General features: G+C 39.2%; 1 protein-coding gene across 1 annotated transcript in view; it reads left to right on the top strand.

Annotated features, from left to right (window-relative positions):
* The window catches only part of LOC139950602 (metabotropic glutamate receptor 2-like), a 30,142-nt gene that overhangs the window by 1,486 nt on the left and 16,513 nt on the right, over positions 1–12,143 (top strand). The window lies entirely within an intron of this gene.

Here is a 12,143-nt window from a genome sequence, read left to right on the forward strand (position 1 = left end):
GACATAATAATAACCACTCCACGTTTTCGGCAATATTATTTCATAATTATAGTTAATGTATAGAATACAATTAGCTACAACTATATTAGGATAGAAACATGGGCAAAGTGAGTAGACATACAGGTATGTGTGCTGTAACGGGGAACTTGAGTGTGACGCCTTTGGAAAATGTGCTGTTGCACATTTTCTTGTTCTTTTGCACATTTTTATAGTTCTATTGCGCATTTTCAAGTTCTTCTGCGCTTTTTCTGCAGTTGTTACACATTTGTTGGAGTTGTTGCACATTGTCTGGTTCTATTGCACATTTTCGAGTTCTTCTGCGCATTTTCTGGTGTTGTTGCGCATTTTTCTGGTGCTTTTGCACAAGCTCTGCACTCATTGAATTCTAAAGGCGTAGCCCAGTTTCATACCAACTACCGCCCTCCTCCAACAACAGTTATAAGAGGCATAGGTCTGACAAGCCGCGTTCTGTTTATCTTTAATTAAACCATCTGAGATGGGAAAGCTGACAATCTCTAAACATTAAGATGACAGAATCAAATTAGTCTTCCTGTCATCATTAAACCTACTACTCAAGATTATACGTTTTTAATTTGATGTCTTAAGCAAACATGGCGACCGCTGATGGACATGACTAAAACCTCTGTCTAATTTCATAGAGCTGCTTAGCAGCCCACAGTGCTTACTCTGGGAATTTTAATATCATAGCGCTGCGAACCGTAAAATATACCAGAGATCAAATTGTTCTGCTACAGTAAGCACGAAAGTTTGTTTACCATTAAGCAGCGCTATGAAATTGGGCCCAAGGTATATTATTATTATTTTTTGTTTACCCGCTCTGGTGCGTAATTGGACATCGCGATGAAAATGCTTCGCTAATAATTCACCACGCTCTGATCATGCCGTTATTGATTCCAACGTGGGTCATTTCCCGCGCTTTTCCGCTGACGGATCAAAAAATGGTGTTCGCTTTTGACCGTGTCTCTCCTTTTCGAGGTCACGTTTTCTCTCCCCCCCCCCCTCTCCTCCTCCCCGTTTTAGGAACCGAGCGAATTTAGTTTTAAAGGCACCAGACACAATTGGTAATTACTCAAAATGGTATTTACTTGGTAACGAGCAATGGGGAGCTGTTGGTAGTATAAAACATTGTGAGAAACGGCTCCCTCTGAAGTAACGTAGTTAAAAATATTTTAAAAATGGATAATTACTCAGCTAGATAGTAACAAACTTCAGACCGGTAGCTCCTTGGGGCATCTTAGAGCACACAAATTAATTTGGGCAATAAGGCTGGGTTTTTCTTCATTATTCTCTTGCAACTTCGGTGACCAATTGAGCCCAACAATTATCAGGTTTGTTATTTGCATATGTTATAGGATAAGTTAAGAGAGAATACTGGTCGTTGACAATTACCAAAGATGTCCAGTGCCTTTAAAGAGAGCCAGTCACTGTTGAAATTATCAAATAGTTCCGGTCGATATCAGGAAAGGCCAATCCACGACTCCGAATTATTTTAGGCTAAACATTAAAATAACACAAACTTACCCTGCACAGACAGGCGTGGCTTAGACGAAAGAAGCAACACTCCAAAAAGGGGAGCCCACACCTTGAGAGGCTTTCTGGCATTATTTTCTTATGTTATGTTATAGCTGACGTCATAGTGACGCATGAGAAGATGCGTTCACATTGAACTACTCTTCTGGATTGTATTTAACTCTCCCCATCAACAACCTTCGGTTGAACGCTTTGGGATTATTCCCCAGGTTCCCTCATTTCACCAGGTCTTGTATTTACACAAACAAAAAAGTATAGTTCCCTGCCCTGTTTTCGAGGTATTACGGACGCTCCGTATCATTGACGTAGTTTGATCATGTTTTCCAACGGAAATCTGGTTGTTTGTCAGTGAGGATGGCGTAAGAACAACCCCGGAAAGCAAACAACACTTGACGACTCCCGCAATTTTGCACCCGGGACACATTTTGAATAAAGTAAATAACTACCTCATTTTGAAGTGTACATGGTGCCCTTGCTGCGTTTCAATACAATTGTAGGCACAACCATAGGCCAATTTTCGAATCCACGGCTTTGGCTTTGGGATTCGGCTTCAGGTTCCGTTCTCTCGTCTGAAGCCCTGAGCACGTACGTAAAGCACGCGCAATTTTCAAAACAACCGCGGGGCCAAGCTACCCCAAGCTATTGTTTCGAAAATGACTAATAGGGCATATAGAATAGAGCAAGGCACAACTTACAGGAGGAGGGAGTTTGCAGAATAGAATGTCCTCATTTAGTACACGATCACACTGCAAAAGCTGATGTGCTAAAATAGACACCAATGGTGTTGGTCACCATTGCTCATTACGTAGATACCAACGTGGCACCAAAGGGTGTTCAATAAGCACTAATTTCTGCAAAAACAATTACATTGGTGTTATTTTAACACCCTGTAAGATGTTAATTTTGATTCTTCGGTATCTATAAAGGCCCCTTTCGAAACGACGGCTTCGGCTTTGAATTCGGCTCAGGCTAGCTTGGCCCCGCCGGTTGATTTGACAATTTGCGCGTGCGTTGCGTATACGCACTCAGGGATTCAGACGAGAGAACGGAGCCTCAAGCCGAATGCAAAGCAGAAGCTGTGGTTTTGAAAAGGGTCTTTTAAGTGACAGCACATCTGGTGTCAATTATTGTCACACCCGATTTTTTGCAGGACGGGGCATTGTTCGGTCGGTCTAAAGAAAGGGTCATATTAGATTGTTATGCCAACGTTATTATTATTATTATTATTAATCACAATATTATTGGGAAAGATGCAGTAACAGTTTCAGCTCAATAACAGTGTCTAATTTGCTGAGAAAACAAAACAAAAAAGACTGTCGTCGTAGTATTATTCGCAAAATGGTAAAATTAATCCACATTCAGCAAGGCGACAGCGAGTACCAACTTCATCTATGGTCGCAGCATTCGTGAACGGACACCAAACCTCAGAAATCTAAAAAAAATAAAAATAAAATCATTCACGAATCATTTCGCAGAATTTTTCTTTTTAATGAAAAGTTATTCAAACCATAATACTGCGAATTGAATCCTTTCACAAAACAGTTTACACAACCAACAGCTGTAGAGCTTCTCACCAAAGATTGTATTGCCATATTATTGTTTTTAGTCGTTACCGATGTACGACTCTACCTCTAATTAGGTTGTACTTAAAGCACCGGACACTATTGGTAATTACTCTAAATAATTATTAGCATAAAACCTTACTTGGTAACGAGTAATGGGGAGAGGTTGATTATATAAAACATTGCGAGAAACGGCTCCCTCTGAAGTGACGTAGCTTTCGAGAAAGAAGTAATTTTCCACGAATATGGGAGACCTCAGATTTAGAACTTGTAGTCTTGAAATCAAGCATCTGAAAGCACACAACTTCGTGTGACAAGGGTGTTTTTTCTTTCATAACTATCTCGCAACTTCGGCGACCAATCGAGCTTAAATTTTCAAAGGTTTGTTATTTTATGCATTTGTTGAGATACACCAAGTGAGCAGAATGGTCTTTGACAATTACCAATCGTGTCCAGTGTCTTTAATTAATTAAGTCAATATTTATGTTCATCGATCGAGGCAAATTTCTATTTACATAACGACGCTAAAGCTCAACATTAACGGTATGCTTACTTTGGAGAGCTGGTAAACATGTTTGTTAATTAACGGATAATGATTTTTAAACACATTCCCATCTGCGAACCAATTATAGTTTTTGAAACGCACAGCTGCAGCTAGGTGGTGACGGTGTAAACAAGTATTACGCAACTTAAGCAAAATCTTCTTAAAATCACCAATCATGGATTGTTTACCTAATGAAGACGATTGCAGGTTGTCTTAGCTTGGTTTACATAGGCCAACCAGCCCGGTCGGTATTTTAAAGTTGCAAATTGCGAAATTACTTTTTGCAATACACTATGCCTTTGGGATTTGAGGCATTGCATGGTGAGGTATCAATTATTTGGTTTGCTGTAACACCATAATTATGTGTGTCTATAACATATAGATTTTGTTCTTTAGGGGACTGTCTTGCTTTATAATCTACTACCACGGAGTACACTTTAGGAATTCGGGGGACTTTATAGGCGAAACGCAAAGTTACCTTTTAGGCTACATAACGGGTTCCAAATGGGACTACATTAAAGACCACGCTCCATGATGTACGCCTAAGGGAATTTGTTTGTTAATTTCGATTGCCAGTTCCATTTTCAGTTATTTGGAGATAACAGCGAGTGCCATCCTGTAGGCGAAGATTCCGATCTAGTTCAAACTTTGTTTTCATTGATAACCGCAGCTGGGCCGAGGAAGAGAAAAAAAGCGCGGGAGAAAAAAAAAACGCGGGAGAACCCGTGGCGTTCTGGATCAGTTGCAGCGGATGCCCTCTGTGGCTTGCTGTGATAAGCTTGGTTTAACTTGGAGTATTTTAGTGAATGGGCACCCAGGCCCTTTGAGTACAGATTGACTGTGGTATGGAGGCTGGTTTATTTTTATTTTGTCGGTGACCTCTCTTGCCCCAGAAAACGGAATGTCGACTGTTATATTTCGTCCAAGATTAAAGTTATGTCTTGCGGTTGTGTTTAGCCGTAATAACTGTCGTGTCAATTCATGACCAGTTCTATTGATTGGTGAGTGTAAAGGCACTGGACACTATTGGTAATTGTCAAAGACCAGTCTGCTCACTTGGTGTATCTCAACATATGCATAAAGAAGCAAACCTGTGAAAATCTGGACTCAATTGGTCATCGAATTTGCCAGAGAATAATGAAAAGAAAAAACACCCTTTTGTATTACTTTGTGTGCTTTGAGATGCATAATACAAGGCTCCAGCTGAGGTTTTTTAATATTTTGAGGGAGAAATTATACCTCTTTCTCAAAACTAAGTTACTTTAGAGAGGGAGCCGTTTCTCACAATGTGTGTTAATATCAACAGCTCTTCATTGGTCGTTGCCAAGTAATTTTGCTAACAACTATTTTGAGCACTCCAAACATAGTGCCTTTTAATAATTGAATTAATGTAGGCTATTCTTTCGTCAAGACTTAGCTGTAAGAATACAGCTTTATCTAAAATATTTATGGGAACTTTAAACCCGATTAAGGTTAAGTTCAGCTAAATGATATTGTTTAGGATAATGGCAGCGCGTCGTTAAAGCCATTGGACCCTTTCGGTACAGAAAAAAAAGTTCACAGATTTACAAATAACTTACAGGGTTTACAGAAGGTAGTGGTGAAAGACTTCTCTTGAAATATTATTTCATCAAATGCTTTACTTTTTGATAAAACAGTAAAACAATATCAGTTCTCGATATCGACAATTACGGATTTATTTTAAACACATGTCATGAGTCATGACACGGCGAAACGTGCGGATACAAGGGTGGGTTTCCCGTTATTTTCTCCCGACTCCGATGACCGATTGAGCCTAAATTTTCACAGGTTTGTTATTTTATAAATAAGTTGTGATACACGAAGTGTGGGCCTTGGACAATACTGTTATACGCGGCAAGGCTTAATGTCGTGGCAGAGCGGTTAACAGCACCGGACTCGACTTTTCATTTTGTTTCTGATCAGCAGAATGTGGGTTCGAGTCCCGGCCTTGACAATTGTGTCTTTAAGGACGACACTTGAACATTATTGCTTTGCCTTCTTCGAAGGTAAATCCCGTGCTTAAAAATCAGGTAGACTTATCGCTGAGAGAAGGGTTTGGCCCCGTTCTTCTCTGGCATGATGCAAAGGAAAACTGCGCTACAACACCTGGGAAACCCATACATAAATTGGTCTCATTCTTTAACAACAACAAAATGAAAATGTTTCTGTTTGTTCAAGCGCCTTCAGTACCTAACGGGCACGCGCTATTAATAAGACTATGAAAACAAGGACATCTCTGTTGCTCTGTCTTTCTTGAAATTAAACAAGGTACACCCTTGAGACTTAAAACTGACCATACAGAAGTCTTATAACGGAAGCTATCAAGAGGGAAGTGATTTGTGCCTTAGAAATTTATCTCGAGGGATTTTGGTGAATGATGTGCTTATAGATGATTCACAAAAAGCCCTGACTCGGTTGAAGTACTGACAGCTGAGCAGATGGATAGTTCAAAAAATTCATAAATTCAACATTTTTTCTTGCGTGCAAATTTATTTATTTATACATCGATAATGCAACCTTTTCATTTCTAGGGCAGTGTCTTGCCAACTAGACCACCGAGATTGCCCGGTAGCTATATATAAAGGCAGTTCGCATTCCATTTAATTTGCATCGAGGTTTAAGTGCGTTGTCTTTCTTTCTTGCACATTAACGACAAATTACCCGAAGCAGCTACTGCAGTAAAAACGTCCCAACCATGCATGTTGCATTCACGAACTTCTATTACGCTAGTTCTCAATCTAACATGTAAGAAGAAAAAGGAAACAAATAGGGGAGCTGTAAATCCATGGGAATCTATCACCATGACAACGAGCTTTCATTAGAAGATGAGGTTGCATCCTCGCCTTTATTTATACTCTAGAAGTTCTTACTGAAGGAGTCGTACGTTGCGAAAAGGGTGTCATTTCGACAGGCTTTCTGGGAGGGATTACGGCTGTGTGCCCCCGCAATCTACCCCGAAGAAGCGGCTTAAAGACACTGGACACTAATTCTCTTTAAAGACTGGACACTATTGATAACTGTCAAAGACCAGCCTTCTCACTTGCTGTATCTCAACATATGCATAAAATAACAAACCTGTGAAAATTTGAGCTCAATTGATCGTCGAAGTTGCTAGATAATAATGCAAGAAAAAAACACCCTTGTCACACGAAGTTGTGTGCTTTCAGATGCTTGATTTCGAGACCTCAAAATAATTCTAAATCTGAGGTCTCGAAATCAAATTCGTGGAAAATTACTTCTTTCTTGAAAGGTATTCCACTTCAGAGACTATCAACCTCTCCCTATTACTCGTTACCAAGTAAGGTTTTATGCTAATAATTAGTTTGAGTTATTACAATAGTAATTACCAATAGTGTCCACTAATTAACATAAAGTGTCCTGATGAATTTAAGCAATCAGTACATATTCGCACTATGGTCCTCTACTCCTGATCCTCCCCCCGGGGGGGGGGGGGCATGACTTTGTTTTACAAGTCGATCACTAGATGTCACCCTCTTTTCATCAGTGATCAATTCCTCTTTCAATCGATGGGAAGAAACGGTGCGGCAGAACCAAAGAAATGAGGTTAGATTTATGCGAGTCACGTTTTTAGTGTTCTGTGCAGTCGGTCGCTGGGAATACTTGGCTCCTGACGACTTGCTATGTAGTGCCCGTAAGGCTCCCTCAATCATCAAGGGTGATTTGCTCGTGACAATATTCAACATCATCTGTTAATAATATTAATAAAAAACCGTTCGGTTTTTGGTCTTTGAGCGGTGTTACATAATTTTATTTTAGCATCATTATTGTGTACACTTGAGGGAGGGTGTATTTGGTAGATGATCCTCCTGAAAACTTCCGTGCTGGGGAACTTGACAAGGAGGTCAGGAGAGCGTCGTCTATTTCGGTTTTTTTTTTCTAGGCCTAAGTATTGTGAACGTAATTGCTTTGGAAGACTTGGTGGGATTTGGAATGGTAACTGGTACATCATGCAACTATCAAACCAGCTATTGGTCAAATGACAAAACTTTCTATGTCTAATATTTAGAACGGATAGTAGCCCAGGAAAAAATTCCCATTGAGTCCCATTGATATTTTGAATGGGATTCAATGGGATCCCATTGTTTCAATGGGATTCAATGGGATCCCCTGTCAATCCCATTGGATCCCGTTGAATATGTCCCAAATTCCACCCCAATCCCATTGTATCCCATTAATCCCATTCAAATTTTCAATGGGATCCCATTAAATCCCATTGATTTTTTTCAATGGGAATTTTTTCCTGGGAGAACGGGAAAGAATTTTTAAAAAAGGGGGTAGTTGAAGGTACATGAGAAACATACAAAAACAGTTTTAAGAGCCCAGGGTAAACAAAAGTGTCCACACACACCATGACTCATTAACCTGTCATTATACAAACTCACTGGAACATTTTATGTTAACTCAGTTGTGTTTGGACATGACAACTGCAACGACGACCTAAACCTGCTGCCCCTAGCTGCAGGTACCCAGCTGCGCTGCGTTCCTTAATGAAGCAAACGTTCGTGACCTTTGCCCTAAGGTCATGACCTAAGAGTTGGCCTCTTTCCGGGATGGCTCGATGAACTAAAGGCGCTGGGCACTATTGGTAATTACTCAAAATAATTGTTAGCATAAAAACTGACTTGGTAACACGTAATGGAGAGCTGTTGATAGTAATTTCTCTCTAAAATATTTGAATTGAATTCGAGACCTCTGCATCTGAAAGCACACAACTTGTGCGATAAGGATGTTTTTTCTTTTATTCGCTCGCAGCTTCGAAGACCAAAAACTGTTGTTTTTTGGGTTTTTTGCGAGATTCAAAATGGCCGCCACATGATTGTGTGAGTGATGACTCTTGCGCAATAAGAACATAAAACAAGCTTTAGGAATGAATGAAAAACGTGTTAGTGAATTAAAATATCTTCTTCAGTTCACAAAATTATCACACTGTGTATTAACTAATTTGTAACAGGATTTTTTTTCTTCGATTTTTCAAAATGGCCGCCGTGTGTTTGATGACGTCACATTGTTGTGCACACTGCTCATAGTCCTTACCCGCTACCCAGTAAAATCGATCAGTGATCAGGACGTCCGGTTTTCTACTCATCGGATGTAATCAGTCAAAGAGGGTTTGAGCTTCTGTTGGGAGGCGGGAATTGGAAAGCTTTTACCGCCCACTGCAGAAAGCCATACAGAAATAAATAATTGGTCTGGGTTCTTGTCTGAACAACCAAACCAACTAGCTGTTCCTTTTTTATTTTTAGAAAAATAAAGATAGCTGTTGCAACCTGCTTACATCAACCAAAGGTAGTTCTTGAGAAAGAGGTAATTTCTCGCTCAAATAATTTAGATATCAGCTGATGCTGAAGGGTGTTTTCATATTTTCTTGCAAATTCGATGACCAAATGATACCACATGCTCACAGACTTGTTATTTTGTGCATATGCTGGGATACACCTGGTGTCCAGTGCCCTTAAGGCATAGACAGCTATAATCAAAGTAGTGATACAAACGAAGATGAAATAGGTATTGCATTGCAAAACCCACCCAGGACCAATTATTGCTATGTTCAAAGAAATCCCATTGAAACAGGCTGGGGGACTGAAGATGACAAATCCCAAGTGACATAACAATTAGATCCAGTCGATTGGAAAAGACGGCCGGAATATAATTGTGTCATACTGACTTGAAGATGAATTGGGTTTTCGCTCTTTATTTGGTTGTGGCTCTTTTCGTTTCTCTCTCGGAAGGAGTTGGAAGTTGACAATTATAATCATTTCTATATCCAAAGAAAAACAAAAACCATTCTTGGAATGATGTACTATGAGAGGTTTTTAATCATAGCCTGCGCGTTTTTTTTTTTTAGCTATTTACTGCAAGATTTATGAATATACGAATTGGGTTTGGTTCTTTATTTGGTTGTGGATCTGTTCCCTTCTCTGTGGTTTTATGGAGTTGGAAGTTGACAATTACAACAATTTTTAACTGATGAAGTAATATTTCATTCTTAGAACTACATTTTTGTTTATGTGAGTTTTAAGATAATAGCCTGCGTGTGTTTTTGACAAATTACTGTAAGATTCATGATGAGCACATTCTTGCGGTTTGGTAGCCCGGTTTCAAGCTTCCACATTTCTCGTTCTGATGTAGACGAATTGGGTTAGGTTCTTTACTTGTGGCTCTGTTCCCTTCTCTGTGGTTTAATGGAGTTGGAAGTTGACAATTATAATAATTTTCAACTGAAGCAATGTTTTCATTCTAAAAATTATATATTTTTTTAATGTGAATTTTAAATCATAACCTGCGTGTGTTTTTGACAAATTACTTAAAGATTCATGACTCTCCAATTACATGTATTGTGGTTTAGGAAGCCCAGTTTCAAGCCTCCACGTTTTTCTTGCTCTGTTGTAGAAAGGATATGAATGTCACAGACGAATTTGGTTTTGATTCTTTATTTGCTTTTGGCTCTTTTCTTTTTTTCTGTGGTTTTTATTGAGTTGGAATTTGACAATCATAAACATTTTAATCCGAGAAGTTTGTTGTCCCTCTTAGAATGATTTAGGGTTGGGTTTCAATGCGACTGAACATTCCTTCTCAAACGAAATTTAATGAAGCAGGTGTTACACTTGATGTTTTTTGTTGTCGCAATTAGCCGGAAAACCATATACCTTATCCTTTCTCTGTGGTTTATCTGAGTTTCAAAAGAGCAATAGTGTCCCCTCTATCTAAACCTTCCAAATTGAATTCCGAACGAGCCCTATGTTCCGATCAATCAACCCGGAACGAACGATACCCGGAGCACACTTGACGGTTTACCCATCTCTCTTGTAGTTGTGTTATGTGTTACGCGTGTGGTAGTCCCCAATTTATACCCGGTTGAAATCAATAAATAATGGTCGTTAAAACACTCCACTACTATAGCGAGTTCCAAACTAATAATACTAAGGAAATTACATGGTGTTGCAGAACGGAAATAATTTGTCATGAAAAGGCAGGCACCAGACGTCGTGGTTTTGTCATTTTGTTTGTTTCCATAAAGAACGATGACGAGTGCCCTATATACAGTTTAAGATAAAAAATAAATGCCGGAAAAAAATGCTCACGGACTCGCCGAAGAATCCTCATTGAAATATCCGTTTTCCTAAAAGAATTTACTCGAAGCCTCCAGACTCTGGAAACGGACAAATCAGTTTCCTATTTTGTATATCTTGCTATATAACTATCGAGATTATTTTCCTGCCAAAAATTGTCCGAGTTAAACACGACAGATCGTTTTCCTGAAGGAAATTGCACGAGACTCACGATAGTCCTCCAGATTTTGGAAATGGACAAATCAGTTTTCTATATTTATGTCTGGCTGTAACTTGTCGTGATAATTTTCGCGCCAGAAAAATTGTCAGAGTTTACGACAAAGTGTTCCGATCACGGAGATCAAAAATAATCCCCAAGCAGTGACGAGAAACAGTCTGTAATTCTAGATGAAGCACGTATACCAATTATCGCGAAACTGAAACTGGATCTGTTTCAAAGACTTCTGATTTGAAGTTAACAACACTTGGGTGCCGCAGGGATCGCTTCTTGGTCCTCTGTCAAGCAGTTGTTTTATGTCACATTTATAAGCACGTCAATGGTTACATTTAAAAGTCAAAGTTCTACAACTCGGAATGTGTTTTACATGTGTGCGATTCTTTTTCTGGAAAGTAACATTAAGCCAGCTGTAATATGCGGTATATGGCTCGATCTCCGCTTCCGGTTGCTTGTAAACAACTAATAATTTAGTGCCTATAGCAAATGATATAGCAAATGGGGTTTCTGAAAATAATAATACTCGTCAAAACTTTGAACTTTTGATTGAATGTAAATCCACCAAATTACTTATATTAATAAGACACATATTATTGTATTTTTGACAACATTAACTAGCTTAGCCAGAACATGATAAAAACGGCAATTTGAAGAGAAACCAATATATTCATTAATCCTCCTTTCTTGGGCATAGATTCTTATCCGTAAAACAAACTACAGTACAAACACGAAAGGCTTGCAACTGAGTTGTTTAGCCACATCGGTTGATCAATCACCAGTTTGCATATTACTCGAGCATCAGAGTGCGTCATCATGTATTCCCAGAAGATGCTGAAAAGAGCTGCAAAACAAAACACAAATAGAGAAGTACTTAAAGATGATAACACAATAACAACATAGCTCCCTCCTCCTTGCCCGTGTGGCTGCTGTCTGGGGGTTGGAGTAGTACCGGTGTCTTTGGGGTAAAGCCCCCACAAGCCTGAAGCAAATTAAAGATACAGTCGTCTTGTTTGTGAGTGATGTTAAAAGCAGTGGACACTATTGATAATTGTCAAAGACTAGCCGTCACATTTGGTGTATCTCAACATATGCATAAAATAACAAACCTGTGAAAATTTGAGCTCAATCGGTCATCGAAGTTGCGAGATAATAATGAAAGA

Source organism: Asterias amurensis, chromosome 18 (genome assembly GCF_032118995.1).
Source record: "Asterias amurensis chromosome 18, ASM3211899v1".
Taxonomy (NCBI): domain Eukaryota; kingdom Metazoa; phylum Echinodermata; class Asteroidea; order Forcipulatida; family Asteriidae; genus Asterias; species Asterias amurensis.